Raw genomic sequence first — 19,363 nt, forward strand, 5'->3', positions numbered from 1 at the left:
GTTAAGAGCATCTGAAGCCAATTGCAGCCCTGAGCCAGTCCTGATAAAAACCCATGATTCAATCAGACCAGGGGAGATAGAGCAGAAAAGGATTGGTTGTTGAGCAGAAGACAGTTTGGATGAGTTTTGGAGGCGAAAGAATTGGTCTTGCAGCGCAGGACAGTTTGGAGAAGTGCTGCAGGGTGGGTTAGAAGTCTAGACCCTAGTTAAGGGCATCTGGGCTTGTGGCAGAAGAGGGTAGGAAGCCCCTCTGCCACAAGATCTCGAGGCAGGAGAGGGAAGTAGCCCAGGGCGATGGTAACCAAGTGTCCAGTCTCAAGTAGTTACAACCACTCCTCTCGACGGCGCCCCTGGGGCCTGGACTTGGAGTCAAGATGGGTCGGGCAGGTCCCTGACCTCGCTCACCCTCACTCCCCCCAGCTGTCCGCCTCCTCTAGGACATAGTGGGGTAATTATATTCCATTTGTAGGGGTAAAAATGGCACCTGAACTCCCCAAAGAAGAGAAAGCGAAGACCCATCAAATGAGGCCAGGCAATTTGCCACAATTATGGTCAGAAGTGGATTTTGTGTGGCTGGGGACCTTCAACCCGGGTTAGCCAAACCCTCCCCATCCTTAAGATGGACGACATGGTCAAGGCTTAATACAAGCCACTGCGCCGCAGCAGGAGGCTACCCAGGTCAAGCAACAGCTCACAAAGAGGCAACCCGGATGGCAGGGAGACTACATCATCTGTTGATGAGTCAGGCTGCCCAGGACCGGGTCTGCTGAAAGACCCTGGTGAACGCAGATGAAGGCCCTTTATGGAAGTGACTCAACTGTGAAGGGACCAGACCATACGGGCCAGCCATTGCCTACAGAAAATGACATGGGAGGATAACTAGAGGCATACTCCTGGCTTTTGAAAGAGCAGCCCTTGTGGGAAGGCCTGGCCCAAGATTCAGTGGATCTGGATCCTCGGCCCCATTCCTGGTGTGGGAGGCCAGAAGGTCTACTACGATATGGCTTGCAGAGACTGCAGCAAGATTACCCGTCCCATGAAGGCAGAGATCCCTGGCCAGATCTTTGGAGTAACAAGGCATTGCGAGCCCAGTAGGTTCCCACTGAGTGGCAGTTACAGAGGACAAGACCACCCGCGATCAAATTGTTGACCTGATCCACACTGACCTGGAAATGGCTGCACGCCTAGGCCCTCAGTCTCTGAGAAGATGATGGAGGGGTCCTGGTACTGGACTGATAATGAGGAGGTTACCACCAAAGGTTCCGGCTTGGGTTGGCCAGATAGACCTCCATCCCATGATGAAATTGGTCTTCCTCGTGAAAGACAGCCTGTCAGCCTGGTGAATGTTCCAGCAGACCCTAGGTGGGGAAACATAGCAACTCAGGAAGCCAACCCCAACCCAAGGCCCTGGACTGTCGAGACTAGAGGAGAACTGTAAAGGAGGAAAGACATCGGGCGAAGAATGGCCCAAGGCAGGGACCTGGGGGTTTGGGGAAGAGCGGTGGGGGGCCAGCCAATAGCCCCAAGGCAGAGGTGACAACCAGATACAGGGGGCAGTTGTTTATGAGTGTGGGGAATTGGGGCACTCCGCAGCCCATACCCCAAAGGAAAGAACCTATGCAGTGTAATCTGGTGAATTCCGGGAGGCAATGTGGCCTAGTCATCCGTAGGGGGTCACAATGAGCCTCACATGGTATACATAAGATCAGTAAAAATGAATGGGTTTTTAAGACCAGAGCATTCAATAGATTCTGAGAGCTGGCTGTCACGCTGGTCTCAACAGAAGTTGGTGGGTGGAGACCAATGTAACCCGGGCAAAACACGGGTAATAAGTTATCCATGGCGTCAGGTGCTCTAGTTAATCTATAGCAAACTTTCTTCCCCTTACAGGGAATAAGGCTTCCTTCTAACCCTCTCCTGCTGCCCTCTGGCCATGCTGTATCACATGTCAAAGGGCCACGCCAGCAGATTAAGGTTCTAAGAGTCTGAACCTGCTGGGGAAGAAGGTCTTTTCCTCCATAGGCTGCAATTTTCTGTTGCTAGCTACCAAGTGTTAGAGAAATTAAATTTTAATACCTATTCCAGGCATGTGGACTTCATGGACAAGTTTCCTGTGGAAGACTGGGTCCGATTTCATTCTCTTTTACTTAAAAGGGAAGCCAGTGGCCTAGGTAGTCCTCCAGGCTGTAGTGGATGCAGCAGACATGGCTTCCAGAAATTTGGTCTAGTCATGAGGAGGGATTCCTGGCTGCAATGATCAGGGTTTCCTAGGGAGGTCCAAAACACTGTCTACTGGGACCTCCCTTTTGACGAGTCGAATCTCTTCCATGAAAAAACAGATGAGTCCCTTCACTCACTGAAAGACTCAAGATTGACTCTGCATTCCCAGGGGATTTATACTCTGGCCCCCAGGAGGAAACACCAGAGACAATTCTGTAGACCAAAGCCACCCCCTCTTCCTCTACCTTATTACCAGTACACAGCTGAGTCTCTGTGCAAATACCAAAATATTCAGAGGCCTCGCTTCTTAGCCTCCTCCACTACCACAGCCTCTACTCCCTCTCAACCACCAGCCAAGAGCTACATTTGGCATATTGCTTGAGACCCCACGTCCCCCCACTGATGCCAACCACACCATCCCCTGTCATCTATAATCTTCGCCCACAACTGAAACAAGACCAGTACAGACAACTGGTATTTAGAGATTATCCACCAGGGATACTTCATATAGTTTCTCTTCTTCCCACTTCACAAGCCCCCTTCCCAGTCCCCTTATGGGGACCACTCTCATGAGGTAGTTCTTTGAGGGGTAATAGAATGCATCCCACCTCACAGCCATGGGAGAGGGTTCTGTTCCCTCTATTTTCTAATCTCCAAAAAAGACATCCATCCTGGACCTTTGGCAACTTAATATCTTTATCTGAACGCTGAAGTTCTGGATGATTACGCTGGCATCTGTAATCCCCTCCATTTGAGAAGGGATGTGGTTGGCGGCTTTCTATGTGGCAGACACATATTTCCATGTGGACATTCACACATCACACAGAATGTTCCTGCATTTTATGATAGGCCAGGAACACTTCAAGTTTCAAGTCGTTCCCTTTGGGCTGGCTATGGTACCTAGAGTATTTACAAAGGTTTTCTTTGTGGTAGCATCCCAGATGACATCCTGGGCTATGCAGTATTCTCATACTTGGATGATTGGGTCCCGGTAGGCCGATCTCATCAGGAGGTCAGGATGGCTACAGGTTTCTCATGTAACTTTTTACAGTCTGAGGCATTTGCATAAATGATGAAAAGTCTGTTTTGTTGCCCACAAGGCCAATAAACTTTATAGGGGCAAGGTTGGACTCATTCTCTGCAAAAGTGTTCCTCCCACTAGAAATGTTTCCTGTAATAAGCAGCTTGATTTCACACAATACCAACTGACCATGAACTGCAGTGCACCTGTTAGGCCACGTAGTTGCGTGCACATACGTCTCCCTCAGAAAACTGATGGGCAGGATTTCCTGTGGCTAATAAGAGGTGGAATGGAGTCCAGGAGAGCTGGCTGTATTTTAAAGAAGGCTTATTGAGGGCACAGGAAAAAAACCATCCCGATGTGCAGAAAGAATAGCAAATATGGCAGGTGACCAGCTTGGCTGAACAGAGAAATCTTCAGTGAGCTTAAACACAAAAAGGAAGCTTAAAAGAAATGGAAACTTGGACAGATGACTAGGGAGGAGTATAAAAATATTGCTCGAGCATGCAGGGTTGTAATCAGGAAGGCCAAAGCACAAGTCCATGGGGACAGATACAATGCATCCGAGGCTGCTGAGGGAGTTCGCTGATGTGATTGCAGAGCCATTGGCCATTATCTTTTGAAAACTCGTGGAGAACGGGTGGGGGTCCCAACCGATTGGAAAAAGGCAAATATATTGCTTATCTTTAAAAAAGGGAATGAGGAAAACCTGGGGAGCTACAGACTGGTCAGCCTCATCTCAGTCCCCAGAAAAATCATGGAGCAGGTCTTCAAGGTATCCATATTGAAGCACTTGGAGGAGAGGAAGGTGATCAGAAACAGTTAACATGGATTCACCAAGGGCAAGTCATGCCTGACCAACCTGATTGCCTTCTATGACGTATCTCTGGATATCGGGAAGCGCATGGACGATAGACTATACCTTGCTTTAACAAAGTTTTGATGCAGGCTCTGTGATTTCTTGCCAGCAAGTTAAAGAAGTATGGATTGGAGAATGAAACCTATAAGGTGAATAAGAATAGCAGGCTAGATCATTGGCTCAACAGATAGTGATCAATGGCCAATGTTTAGTTGCAGCGGGGATCAAGTGGCGTTGCCCCAGGGTTTGGCCTGGGACTGGTTTTGTCAACATCTTCATATAATGGATCTGGAGTGATGGACTAGATCGCACCTCAGCAAGTTCGCGAGAACACTAAGCGGGGGGAGAGGTAGATACCCTGGAGGGTAGGGATAGGGTCAAGAGTGACCTAGACAAATTGGAGGATTGGGCCAAAAGAAATTGGATGAGGATCAACAAGGAAATTCAGAGTCCTATACTTAGGAGGGAAGAACTCCATGCACTGCTACAGGCTGGGAACTGAGTGGCTAAGCAGCAGTTCTGCAGAAAAAGACCTGGGGATTACAGTGGACGAGAAGCTGGATATGAGTCAACCGTGTGCCCTTGTTGTCAAGAAGGGCACACTGTTGGGCTGCATTAGTAGGAGCATTGCCAGCAGATCAAGGGAAGTGATTATTCCCCTCTATATTCGGCACGGGTGAGGCCACATCTGGAGTATTGCGTCCAGTTTTGGGGCCCCCACTACAGAAAGGATGTGGACAAATTGGAGAAAGTCCAGCAGAGGGCAATGAAAATGATTAGGGGGCTGGGGCACATGACTTCTGAGGAGAGGCTGAAAAGAGACTGGGCTTATTTTGTCTACAGAAAAGAAGAGTGAGGGAGGATTTGACAGCGACCTTCAGCTACCTGAAGGGGGATTCCAAAGAGGATGGAGCTAGGCTGTTCTCAGTGATGGCTGATGACAGAACAAGGAGCAATGGTCTCAAGTTGCAGTGGGGGAGGTCTAGGTTGGATATTAGGGAAAACAATTTCACTAGGAGGGTGGTGAAACACTGGAATGGTTACCTAGTGAGGTGGTGGAATCGCCTTCCATAGAGGTTTTTAAGGCCTGGCTTGACAAAGCCCTGGCTAGGATGATTTAGTTGGGGTTGGTCCTGCTTTGAGCAGGGGGTTGGACTAGATGACCTCCTGAGGTCTCTTCCAACCCTAATCTTCTGATTCCTTTTGCCAGACTCCACTTGGGGTGCCTTCAGGCTTGATTCCACTCAGTCAGTTGGTGAAGGAAGGACCACATCAACAACCTTGGGGTGGTTGTTCTTGCCAGAATTGTCAACTCCCTAATTTGATGGTCAAACCCAGAAAAGGTCATGGTGGGAGTTCCCTTCAGCTTTCCCATCCCCGGTGCCATAATTGTGATGAACACCTCCCTTCTGGATTGGGGCACTCACCTGCATAACCACACTGATCAGGAGCAAATGTCACTGCTAGTGAAAGTACAGATTAGATTTCTCAGAAGTAAGTAACCATTGAACATTAACTCAGCCAGCACATTACGATACAGCCTGTAATGACATGACCACATACTATTTCTCAAGTTCAATATTTTGGTGTTATACAAGCCTTTTGTTCAACAATAGATCCACATGTGAAACATCTTATGAAACTGTGTACTACTGACTTGTGTATGCCAAACAGGCTCTATAAAAGTCATTTATATGAAAAATGCCCAGAAATGCCTACTTATTGATATACTTCAGATGATTACAACAGACTAATACTGAAAAACACATGCATAAATGTGGGTTTTCAATCAAGTGGCAACATTAATTCTTTCACTGATCAGAGGGATCAGTCCTTTGAGCGTCTCTTCATGTGACTGGTACTTGTCTGATTCTCCTCTCACAACAGTTTTTCACTATTGTAACTGTTGGTCTCAGTGACTCCATAGACCTCCATTCTCTGGATTCAAACAAGTGTGAAAAGAGAATCAAAATCAATCAAGGTCCCTGCAGCTGTATGCATGCTGTGAACCGTGAGCTTGGCAGGGGCAAGGCTGACCCGAGGGAAACAAAAGAGGTGGTTTGTCCTAGGCCCCGGTTTAAGAGTGCCCCCAAACCAAATGGCATTGTGACTTGGTGCACTGGGTCACAATGCCACTCACTGAAATTTGGCCCAGTTGCCCTTCCAAATCTGAGTGGTGTGATGCTAAATTAAAGTGTGACTGGTTCTGTTGTGTGGACTATGCAAAAAAATTCTGGGGTCTCCTTTGAATACCAGTGACTGAAAGAACAGCCCTGAACCTAAGGACTAAGAGGTGAAGTCAGTAACACTGATGTATTTGAGAAGGAGAATTTTCAGGTGAGCCAGGGAAGAGATCAGGGCAAAGAGAGAGACACCTAGAAAGAGCTGCGAAAATGCTGAGGTGTAGAAAAGGATAAGGAAAATAACAGAGTGGTTTGGAATATCCAAATGGAAGGTTAGAGGTGCAGATTTAGGGCATAAGAATGGAGAGAAGTGAGATTATCTAGTGGCAAATTTAGTGGAAGTATTTTAGGCAAATAGCAATGAGTTGCAAACTCAGTGGGATCTTTTTATCTAACATCACCAGTAGGGTTAACAATTTGTTGCAGCTCTGCTAACAGTGTCAGTTAATGGACTAATATTGATTGTCTAAAAAGCTGTATAGACCTTTTAGGTATTCTGTTAGCCCAATGATTAAATCTGATCCTGGTGACCATTTACAGATTTATTTCCGGTTCATCTCCTTTTTGTCTTTGTGTCACAAGGCTCAGTCATAGCCCCTTTATTTGTTGTACAATATAGCTAATTTCTGTGTTCAGTCATAGCTTTGCTTCAAGCCCCCAACAAGGAGCAGTATATTGTTATGCTGCCCCTTGAGCAGACCCCAAGAGAGATTTTGACCTTCAGATGTTTCCCCAAGAAAGACTCCTGTACCAGGGAAAGGAAAATATTCAACTGAAGTTCAGTAGGTTCCTTGCCATACTGATCTAATTTACCTGGGAAGCACTTGGATACTGTGGTGATGTACTCTGCAAAAACCCTAAAATAGATGTAAGCCTCAAATCCAGCCCCAGGGCCTCTGAGTCCTGGCTAATTTTCAGGCAGCTCCCTCAGCATTTAAATTTTTTAAAGAAAGGTTTTCCTGTGATGAGATGTCACTGCAAAGCATGCTCGCAGAGCCTGTAGCTGAGATGCTCTCCCTCCTGTCCTCAGACAGCAGCAGGAAAGGCCAAGACAGGGAGTGAGAGGAAAGTTCTCCAGGCCTATGCCACGTTCTTGCTGCTTGCAATGTGAGAACCAGCTTCCCATGTCTTTCTACCTCAACCACCCCTGTAAAGGGGACCAGAGGACTTAAAATTTAAGTTCACAAAACCTGGTGATTAAAATTTTAGGTGTGGCTCAAGCCGTGCACTTTGTTAATGTTAGAAAAACTGCTTGGCTTTTGTAACTGTGGAGACTATTTCTGATGCTCTTATTTTCTCCTGACTGGCTCAGTGTAATTCTTTGCCCACGGTTTTGCCTGCATCAGATTACAGCTAGTATAAAATGCGGTAGCAGGAATTATCCTGAGGGCCCATGGCAAAGAATACCTTGCTCTAACTTTAAATCTTTAAATTGTCAGCTTCATCTCAGATCAGATTACAATGCCTCAAGGATATAGCAGGAACGACCTGGTAAACTGAAATAAACTTATATGGACACAGAGTGATTATCCTCTGAGATAAACGATGATGTTTAGCTAATGCCCCATTTGGAGTCCTTAGGTTTAAGAGCATACTTGCCACAGTAAAAGAAGGGAGGAAGAGAGAGACTGAAAAGGAAGCAACCTGTGGGACCTACACAAAGGGAGCCAAATTGTGGGTGAAGGGGGACAAAAAGGCAACACAAAGTGGTTCACAAACGAGAGTGTCAAAGGAGCAGAGAGGTGTACATGCACACACAGGATGGCACAAAGAGCACAGGAAACATGTTAAGTAACAAGAAAATATTGGGATCCAGAAAGAAAAGACAAAATGGGGGCTCTGCCTCACAATCTGTGTAGGTAATGTCCTATGCAGTCTCTGGGAAGATGGGAAAGAGGAGAAGACTCCTCCTGGAGGTGAGAACAAACAGGCTGCCATCCTTCCCCTGGATACAGCTACGGGGTCCTCCCTGAAAGAAGGGTAGTAGGGTAAGCCTGTTGTGGAGTAGAAAAGTGTGTAGGTTAGGGTAAGCATCCAAATAGCTGGATGTTTCTCTAGACCCCAAACCTTTGGCGGCTTTGAATAGGGTATTTGCAGAATGCACATGTTGTAATAAGCCTCTGTCCCAAATCTGGACCTTAGCGTCCAAAATCTGGGTGCTTAGCATGAACCTCCAAGCTTAATTACCAGCTTGGATCTTATCTCGCTGCCACCATCCAAAATTTCCAGGGTTTTGGCCCCCTCTGGTCTCCCCAAACCTTCCCTGGAGAGACCCACCAGACCAGAAGCTCTGAGTCTTACCGGCAAGATACCCCTTCCCTTCCCCCCCCTCTCCACCCAGACTTTCCTCTCTGGGCTAACTTGAGAGTATTGATGCATCTCTTTACATCACATACCAAAGAAGCATGTCTCCTTTATTCCACAAAAGAAACAACCCCAAAATACAAGGAAACTGAGATGATCCTATCTCTTTCCCCCTCCCACACTCCCTGGTGCTAGCAGAGCTTACCCTCCGTAGATCTAACACAAAGAGAATTCCCTCCCTTGTTCCTTAACCTACCCAGGAGAAAAACTCAAACAAGAGCTTAGAAAGAAAACTTATATAAAAAAAAGATGAAAAGACATAAGAATATAACTCTGCATCAAGATGACAAACAGGGCTTATTGCTTATAAGAAAATATGAATAAACATCTGATTCAAAAAGATATCCAATTTGAAACATGCAGCAAGTACAAACACACATGTAATCACCAAAACAACATAAAGCTATAGTTTTTTCCCTGTACTTACAATGGAAACAGAAGATAAGATGATAGAAAGACCTTCATAGCTGAGAGACAAACAAAGACCAGATCAAAACCTTCCTCCCTGACTTTGAAAACCGTTTTTCTGATTGGTCCTCTGGTCGGTGTTTTGGTCCCTTTGTTAACCCATTACAGGTAAAGAAACATTAACCCTATAGCTATCTATTTATGACACATGTAGCGGGGCTTTGCTGCTAGCAGCCCAGGTCTCCTGGCTCTTTGGCGAATGTCCTTGGCAGCATTTAAAGCCATTTTGTAGCTTTGTTTGACATGGGACTCTCTTCTCCTGAACTTCCCAGCTACGCCACCTTGGCTAATCCTTAATTGCATGAAACTTTTCTACTTTAGCACTCCTATGGCAATTGAAACATTTTAAGTTTCTTTGCATTGATATTGGTATTTCTTTGAAGTCTTTCTCATTGGAACTAATTTTCTGATTCTCATGAATGCCGTTTCTAGAATAGCATCACCTTTAACCTTAGTTGGAGAAAGTTTTGAGATGTTTGTGTCAAGAGGCACCAGACATATAAAAAGGTGGTGACAGGGGTTACCAACCCCACACTGAGGCCAACAGGACCTGTCAATAACAGTGGGCCCCAGAAACCATGCTCAGGTGGAGGAGACTGATAAAGGAGGCAGCCCAGCACATCGCGGGTGGCAGAGGAGGAGGAAGGATGTGTGCTGCAGGTCCTGCAGAGGAACCTGTGACTCTCCAGGCTGTTGAGACTGTGGACTGGACTATGCTGCAGCGACATGGAGACTGGCTGGGATGCTGAGCGCTGCTGCTGAGTTGATGCGAGAGGGCCTTATGGTAGGAAGTGACTCAGGTAATAATTAAAAGCCAAGCTTAAACCCTTAACAGGGAATTCTTTGGCTTCCCGGGTCCTTGTTTGGAACCCAGTGATGTAGTGGTGGCCTGGGTTCCCTTCTAGGCGTGGCTACGAAAAAGCCTGGCTAGAAACTGTGGGTATGTCTACACTACAGAATCCAATTTTACATAAACCGTTTTTTTAAAGAATTGTATAAAGTCGACTGCACGCGGCCACACTAAGCACATATTTCGGCAGTGTGCGCCATGGTCCGAGGCTAGCATCGATTTCTGGAGTGTTGCACTGTGGTAGCTACCCATATCCCATAGTTCTCGCAGTCGCCCCGCCCATTGGAATGGGTTGAGATCCATGCAAACAGTGTCGTGGGTGATTCTGGGTAAATGTTGTCACTCAATTCTCCTCATGACAGCAACGGCAGACACATTCGCGCCCTTTTTCCTGGATTGCCTGGCAGACGCCTAGCATGGCACCATGAGCCGTTTAGCCTTTTGTCACTGTCACCTGTATGTTACTGAATGTTGCTGATGACACGGTACGCAGTGCTACACAGCAGCATTCATTTGCCTTGCAGGTAGCAGAGACGGTTACCAGCTATAGCACCGTCTGCAATTGGAAATTGGGATGATGTTTATCAGTCATTTGCACTGTTTGCAATTGGAAATTGGCGATGATGGTAATCAGTCCTTTTGTACCATCTGCTGCTGTTATAGGTGCTCCTGGCTGGCCTCGCTGAGTCAGCCAGTGGCACATGGACAAAAATGGAATGACTCCCCAGGTCATTCCTTCTTTATGTTTTGTCTAAAATAGAGTCAGTCCTGCTAGAATATGGGGCAAGTGTACTAGAGAACCAGAGACACAGGCTGCCGGGTCAAAGCCCCATAGATCCCGCAGAAATGATGATCTCCATTCTAGGGGATGCCCTGCACAACCCCACCGTTGCTTCCCTCTTCCCCACCTTCCTAGGCTACCGTGTCAGTGTCTCTGCCATTTGTGTGATGAAGTAATAAAGAATGCAGGAATAACACTGACTTTTGAGTGAGATAAATGAGGGGGAGGCAGTCTCCCGCTGCTATGATAGTCCAGGAGTACAGATTCTTCATTAGACATGAAAGGGGGTGAGGAGCTCAGCCCCAGTTTGCTATAGATGAGGATGGTTTTCAATCTTTGGCACATCTGCCAGGAATGACCAGGAGTCATTCCCATTGTTGCCCAGGCACCCCCGACCAACCTCACCGAGGCCAGCCAGGAGCACTCACGGGATGATGAGGATGGTTTCCACCATAGGAGAGGGATGCTGCTGTTCAGCACCGCGTCTACCAGCAGCATGCAGTAGACATACGGTGACTTGAAAAAAAGGTGAGAAACGATGTTTTCCCTTTTCTTCACGGGGGTAAGGGTGGGTAAATTGATGAAGATATACCTGAACCACCCAGGACAATGTTTTTGACCCTTCAGGCATTGGGAGCTAGCCAAGAATGCAAATACTTTTCGGAGACTGCGGGACTGTGGGATAGCTGGAGTCCTCAGTCCTCCCTCCCTCCCTCCGTGAGCGCCATTTGATGCTTTGGCTTTCCGTTATGCTTGTCACACAGTGTTGAGTCCCTGCTGTGGCCTCTGTCTAGAGATTTTTCAAATGCTTTGGCATTCGTCTTCTGGAACGGAGCTCTGATAGAACAGATTTGTCTCCCCATAAAGCGATCAGATCCAGTATCTCCCGTACAGTCCATGCTGATCAGCGCTCCACGCTGTGCAAACAGCAAATGAAATTCAAAAGTTCGTGGGGCTTTCTTGTCTACCTGGCCAGTACATCTGAGTTCAGATGGCTTTCCAGAGCGGTCACAATGGTGCACGGTGGGCAGGGCCTGCTCTAGCAATTTCGCTGCCCCAACACGGTGGCACGCCGCGGAGGGCGCTCTGCCACTCGCCGGTCCTGGCTCCAGTGAACCTCCCACAGGCATCCTTGCGGAGGGTCCGCTGGTCCTGCAGCCCAGTGGACCGGCCGCAGGCGTGCCTGAGGACTGCACCTGAGGCCGCGGACCAGCAGACCCTCCGCAGGGATGCCGGCGGCAGGTCCACGGAGCTGCCTGCCGCCCTCCCGGCAACCAGCAGAGCGCCCCCCGTGGCATGCCGCCCCAAGCACACGCTTGGCGCACTGTGGCCTGAGCCGGCCCTGACTGTGGGTTACCGCCCGGAGGCCAATACAGTTGAATTGCAGCCAACACTAACCCTAATCCGACATGGCAATACCGATTTGAGCGCTACTCCCCTCATCGAGGAGGAGTACAGAAATTGGTTTTAAGAGCCCTTTATATCGATATAAAGGGCTTCGTTGTGTGGACGGGTGCAGGGTTATATCGGTTTAACGCTGCTAAATTCGGTATAAACTCGTAGTGTAGACCAGGCTGGAGCATTTGCTCTGCCTCACCCCAGAGCTTGCAGACTGTTTGTTTTACTCTGCCCAGCTCAGAGGATCAGAGGCCCCAATTTTTATTGTTTGCCCCAGCCTGGAGGCTAGAGAGGCTAGAGACTGAGCATTTGCTGTGCCCTGCCTCAGGGGCTATGGATTAGTTACTTGGCCTTACTAGGGGCCCTGATTCCCCCTCTCGCAATTGTTTGAGCCAACAGGGAATCCTAACAATCACGTGGCAGCGTGTACCAACCCTGCAGTGGGGCCAAGGGGGGTGGCCCCGCTCAACATGCTGGGCCCCTTGTGATGGGAGAAAGGTGCCATAAAAATAATTGGCTGCTGATTTCAGGCTCAGTCTTGCAAAGTGCTGAGTGCACCTGAAAAGTGCAGAGCACTCTCCACTCCCATTGACTCTCATCAGTGGACTTAAATGGGAGTTGAGGGAGCTTGGCACCTCAGTGGAGGAGTTCAGTAGGGGGAAGGTCTCACTTTATCATCCAGGTTCTAGCTGGGCCCTACTAAATTCAAGGCCATGAAAACTATGTCATGGACCGTGCATTCTGGTCTCCCCCTAGGAAATATGGTCTTTTGTGTGCTTTTATCTGATACTATACAGATTTCACGCATAAGGCTGTTTCTCAGATTGGGAGTCCTGGCCCAAAAGGGAGTTGAAGTGGGGTCACCGGGTTATTTTAGGGGTGTTGTCATATTGCCACCCTTACTTTTGCACTGTCTTCAGAGCTGAGTGGCTGGAGAGTGGCTGCTGTTGGCCAGGCACCCAGATCTGAAGGCAGCATCCCTCCAGCAGCACTGCAGAAGAGTGGCTATACCATACAATTGCACCCATACTTCTGTGCTGCTACCTTCAGAGCTGGGTGGCCAGAGAGTGGTGGCTGCTGACCAAGGGCCCAACTCTGCAGGCAGCAGCGCAGAAGTAAGAGTGACAATACCATACCAGGCCATCCTTACTTCTGCGCTGCTGCTGGCAGTGGCTCTGCCTTCAGAGCTGGGCTCCCAGCCAGCAGCCACCGCTTCCCAGCTGACCAGCTCTGAAGGCAGCATCGCTGCCAGCAGCAGCACAGAAGTAATGGTAGCAGTACCACAACCTACCCTACAATAACCTTGTGACCTCCCCCATGACTCCTTTTGGGTCAGGAGCCTACAATTGCAACATCATGAAATTTCTGATTTAAATAGCTGAAATCATGAAATTTATGATTTTTTTAAAATCCCATTACTGAGAAATTGACCAAAATGGACCTTTGGTAGGCCCTACCAATGAGAGTTCAGGATGCTGAGCATGTCCAGAGGTTGTCCAGCACCATAAAAGACTGAGCTCATAGAGCAATGAGGACTACCAATAGTCAAGCCCAATACCTGGGCCCCCTTATTTATGGTGAGATAGCAAATAAGTGGTGAAAGATCAGACTTTGTTTATTCAATGCAAAAAACCCCTCAAACCTTCTTATGATTAAGACTAAGGCATCAGGACACGTGTGTTTGAATTTCATGTGACTAAGCTCCTTTTACCTCTCCATAAGCTCAGAGCTGCCAAGTGTCCTGATCACACTCTGAACCAAACAATGAACCAAACAATGTAGAAAAGTACATCATTGTGTGAATGACTTTTTCCAGGGCCACATTTCATTCTCATTCATTTTGGGATTGAATCCCTTTTTTATTCAGCTGATATTTAAACATTAACATTCATCACAAGTGTCAGCTGAATTTTCACACCCAACTCCTTTGCTGCACTCTGCCTACTCTTCCCTCCCCAAGCCTGACCTGCCCACACCTCATCTTATGTTATGAACACTTTTAATGGTGCTCACAAATAATGACTGCTTCAAGCTGCTTGCCTGCTGTTTAGCATATTACAGATGGCATGGTGCAAACTAGTGGGCAGAACGTAAAAAAAGCCCTAAGAATCATGAGACCCTGGACACATATAGTAGGGCTGCTTCTCTAGCAAGACAGAACTCCTGTGTTCTCATCCCAGTTTACTCATCGACTCACTGAATGACCTTGGGGAAAGTGTATTGAAACAGGCATTGACTTCATCAGCTGGTGACTCAGCCATGTCAGCTCCATAATGGCAGAAGAAGGGCCTCAGTGTCAAGCAGATACCCCCACCTCCCCACCCCATTCCCATTCAGCTTTTTTCAGTGCTTATTGAACTTGTCTGTGAGTTTGCTTTGAAGAAACAATGGCATCCATTATGTACCAGACTAGAACAGAGGGACAAGGTTCATCAGAACAGAGAAATAACTTAAAACATGGGCAACTGACAAAAGAGCAGCTAAGATTCAATCCAGCTCTGACCAGACTAATCTAAAAGATGTTCCTCCAAAGGTTACTGAGTGGTGCTCTAATATTAATTGAAACAAGAGGTAGCTAGCCAAATAGTCCTATTTTGTACAAGATCTTATGTATGAATGAGCCACAAGATGTAATAAAGATGCTAGGACCTGTAGTGTCTTGACCCCTTGGATTCTGTAGTAAATATCTACCAACTCTATGGTGTAGTTTTAGCTTGAATAGTATTCACAGTTTTGGAGAAGCTCCCAGTCGGCACTTTATTGGTTGTGTTCCTTTTTTATTCTTCTAAATCTCTTCAAATCACAGGTTTATCAAACGTAATGTATTATATTCACAATGGGATTGATAAAATCAGCAAGTATTAATCAATCAGTATGCAAGTGGTAAAATGCTACATTAATCTTTAAACTCTTCCTGTGGTAACAGAACACCTCCTGGCCAGTGTTAATAAGATCTGCTTGTGAGCAGAGGTAGAAGTACCAAGAAATGAATGGTAGAGTTGGTCTGAGGCTACAATATCTGACCAGCCTCAGCCAACCTAGCCATGCTCATTTTTATTCCCCCAGAAGTGAAGCTTGCTACCCACAATTATGTCAATGAGGGGCAATATTCTCAAGGAGAAGGCAGGCGGATTTTACTAAATCCATCATAATGTTAACCACTTTGCTGCTTCTTTGACCTTTTACTGTTCTGTTTGGCATGAATGGCAAAACTCCCATTGACTTCAACGGGAGGTTGATTGGGCCCCTGGAAAGCAAACATTTACCACACATGTTGGTTAAAATTTTCGAAGCTGAATAGGGGATTTAGCCATACAGTTGCCACTGAAATTAATGGAGTTGTATGGTGGGCAATAGGAGCCACGTACATTTTCACCTATACCTTTTAAATTTGCAACTGGTGAGGCTGTGCCCGTCTTTGAAGCACTTGAATTTCCTCTCACCTGTGCGAGGTGCTCACCCCAGGCTGCCTCCCAATTCTGAGCAGATGCAAGCAAGAAGCAAAGGGTAGGTGAGTCACCAATAAAGAGTAATGAATGTAACATTGGTTAGATAAATAAAAATCATCTCAACAGCCACCTCATAATAAAACTTATTAGAAGTAAATCTATAAAATAGACTTTTCAAAGCTGAATCAGGAGCCAATGAAGAAGGGGACAACATCCTTCCTCTACTATAATAGAGTTTGTCTTTTTGTTTTCTTTTTAATTATGTAAGCAAGTCCAAAGGAGGCACATCCATTATGACTTGAAACAGGGAGAATGTCTGTCTATTTTAAGTCTCTGGCACTGGATCCCTGGATACTTCTATGCCTGAAAATTGAGGAAGATAACTTCATGTTAGACCCCCAAAAGGGGTCTCTCTGGTACAGTCTGTAGTACACTGAGGCATGAGCAAACCAAGGTTAACATTTTTAGCTGCCATTGCTTGGGGCCCCCAAAATAGCTCCCCATCCAGAAACATCCAGCTTTCTTAGTACTAATGGGAAATCTATTAGAAACAATAGGGTTGAGTGGTAGCTAGTGACAATTGGGTAAGATATCATTCATACAGAATGGTGCTTTGTTTACTGCTTTCCAGAGCATCATTATTAATGGTGAACTTGTGATATCCTTACTAGTTGCTGTGGCAGTGATTATGATGTCAGCTGAAACACAAGGTCCCTCTAGAAATAAAAATCATATGTCCATCCAAATATTTTCAAAATTAAAGAGCGAGAGCAGATAAACAAAGAAAATCTGTTACAGGATATGTGCCTGGATTTTTGTTATATATGCATGTGTATGTGCCTATCTGTGCACATTCGTACATTTAATGTGCACATGAAGTTACCATAATTAACCCTTTGCATGTAGAGTTATCTGATATGTGCCTGTAATAATTTGTTTGTGCAATCCACCACCTTTAAAAATACGACATTATATGCAAAATTATTTGTAAGTTACTAGTTTTCCATGAGAATTCTGCTTCTTTGAAACTCCATAGAGAATCCCAGGTCTTTGCAAGTGCACTAGAACTGACCAGGGCGCTTACAGTGTTAGAGAAAATACAAAGAACTATTTATTCACTTAGCAATCTGAGAGTTCTTGTCTCCCACAGTGTCAGGCAAAAACTCAACACCTCTACTTAACTCAGGTTTCCTCTGAGATAAAGCTGTTCACTCAAGAGATCTTTTAAAAGCACAATCTATATTTGTAATGCATGGTATGGAAAGATAGGAGGCATGTATGATAATCACAACAGCAATTCATAAGAGATTTTAACACTTGTTCAGTGTCAGTGTGTTAACTGTACTACCCCATTGCTAGTCTATAGAAGTATTTTGCAGATATGATCATTACCATGGGTGCATTTTTTGCAGCGGAAAAAACATCCAGTCTAGTGGATATTTTGATGTGACTTGCCCAGGGCATCTTTTTCAATAAGGATAAAAGCAGTGTCTGGCTGATGAACCAATGGAGAATTCAGAAAGAAATCATTAATGCCCAGTACATTGCAGTTTTGTGGACCCAGTGTTCTAAGAATAAAAAGTCACCCTCAGTGATGCATGTGCACTTTGCAGGGATTAACCTATTCGTTTATAAATACCAACTCCATGTCATCTACTGGACTCATGTGATGATTAGTCTACTGTGCATCTGTTAAAACTACTGATTCAAAGAATTTCCAAAGTTCAAACAGTTTCCTCATTTCCAAACACTTATGACAACAGCATTTCTGGGAACAGGATGGGAATTTCTGGATTAAATTATGGAGAAAATTGGATTAGAGGGAAGTCTTTTTTCCTTCCTCAGAAGCAGAAATTGAACGTCATGGTGCATGTTAATTCAGAAATAGGTAGTTAAGTGACTTAATTTCTATTTATTTTCAAATACACAAAATGAACTAGATCCTTAAGGAGTTACGTTGTTTTACACCAGCTAAGGATCTGGCCCATTACATCCAATAACGTCTCAAAGCATGTATATATATTTTAAAAAATGGGGCAAATCATTCCTGGAATTTTTTCCTCAATAGCTAGCCATGTCCAAACCATGTTGGGATCAAAGTCAATGCTTTGAACTGCACCCAGAAGCAAACAAGGAACGAGTTTAGTGGCTGTAATTAATTTAATATGGACCTCACTGTCTAATACCACCTATTAGGTCTAACCAGACAGATAGAAAAGATATTTTGGCTGCTGCTAACATCTGAAATGTTAGGAGCAGTCAGTAAAATAAAAAGACCCCAAAATAGCAAGTCTCTTGTAACATGTGGACAAACCCTCTCAAAAATGGGCCAAAAGGACCCCATGATCCCTTCATTTCCCCATCCCTCTAGCATCACCTTTTGCCTTGTGTGAATTAAAGTTCAGACATCTTGTTCTCATCAACATCTGTCTTGGGCAAGCACTGGCAAAGCTGCACCATCTGCGTCTGATGGAAAATGACACAGCTGTGTGTCATCAACATACTGATGGCTCACTAACCTTCTCCACTTCATACTTTGGTCTCCTTTTGAATATAATGGTGTAAAGTATGTAACAAGTGAATTTATCTCATAGCTGGAGTAGAGAACGGGAAGTCCAGCTTCTTGAGTTTCTATGCCTAGCTCTGCCACTGACTTGTTACACGACTTGTCACTTAACCTCTCAGTGTCTCATTTAACTCGTCTGTAAAAACCCAGAAGGAGGTTGTTGTTTTTTTGGCATTTTGGGATTCAATTTCTGCCTCTTTAAAACCTTCCTATTTAATCAGCATCTAGCAGAATATTTGTTTTTTAAGAATAAATTAATGCAACAGAGATTAGCTGAATCTCTGTTCATAAGAAAGGCTGCTTCAATATACTTGCTTAGTAGGGGAGAAGATAAGATTTAGACTTTGAGGCATATTGCTGCTTACTCCTGGGCTGAATTAACCCTTTGATCTTACAGTCTACAAAGATAATAAATGGATGCACATCTTACAACATTTTCTTCCTTAGAAATGTAAATCATAGTTAAGGGAAATCCTACAAACATTACTGGACGTGATACTTACTACTGTGAGTTGTTCCATTGACTTCAAAGGATGACTCATGGTAGCAGGCACTATGCCTGGTAATAAGTACTTACAAGATCATGCCCTAATGGCATAAGTGCAGCAAAATCTGGAATGAATGATGTGGTAAGGTTGCCACCAAACTCTAGTGGTTTCTATACAGGCAATATCTCAATCTTGTGCCTACTTGGCATATTTGAAGGGTGTGTAATTTCCAGCCATGGCAGCACTGTACCACTGGCTCAGCATCACCTCTTTCCAATGCTGCCCTTTCCACCATCACAACCTTACCCTAATTCCTCCTTCAAGAGCAAATCTGGATTCAGACAAAGATCTTGTAAAGAAGTCTATGAAACTGTTGTTAACATATCTAGGGCAGGTTCAGAGAATGATACCAGACTAACAATAGGCAGATGGGGTCATGTTCTAATGTACTGTAACTTCCTGTCATAAACAGATAGCTAAGGGTTAATGTTTCTTTTACCTGTAAAGGGTTAACAAAGGGAACCAAACACCTGACCAGAGGACCAATCAGGAAACCGGATTTTTCAAAGCTCAGGGGAGGGAATTTTTTGGGTCTTGGTCTTTCGTCTGTCTCTCGGTTATGAGAGGTTTTTTTCTATCTTCAAGCTTCTAATCTTCAGTTTCAAAGTTGTGAGTACAAAGGTAGCAAAACAATAGGCTTTTATATGTTTTGTTTT

The sequence above is a fragment of the Chelonoidis abingdonii genome, chromosome 6 (assembly GCF_003597395.2).
Source record: "Chelonoidis abingdonii isolate Lonesome George chromosome 6, CheloAbing_2.0, whole genome shotgun sequence".
In the NCBI taxonomy this organism is placed as follows: Eukaryota; Metazoa; Chordata; order Testudines; family Testudinidae; genus Chelonoidis; species Chelonoidis abingdonii.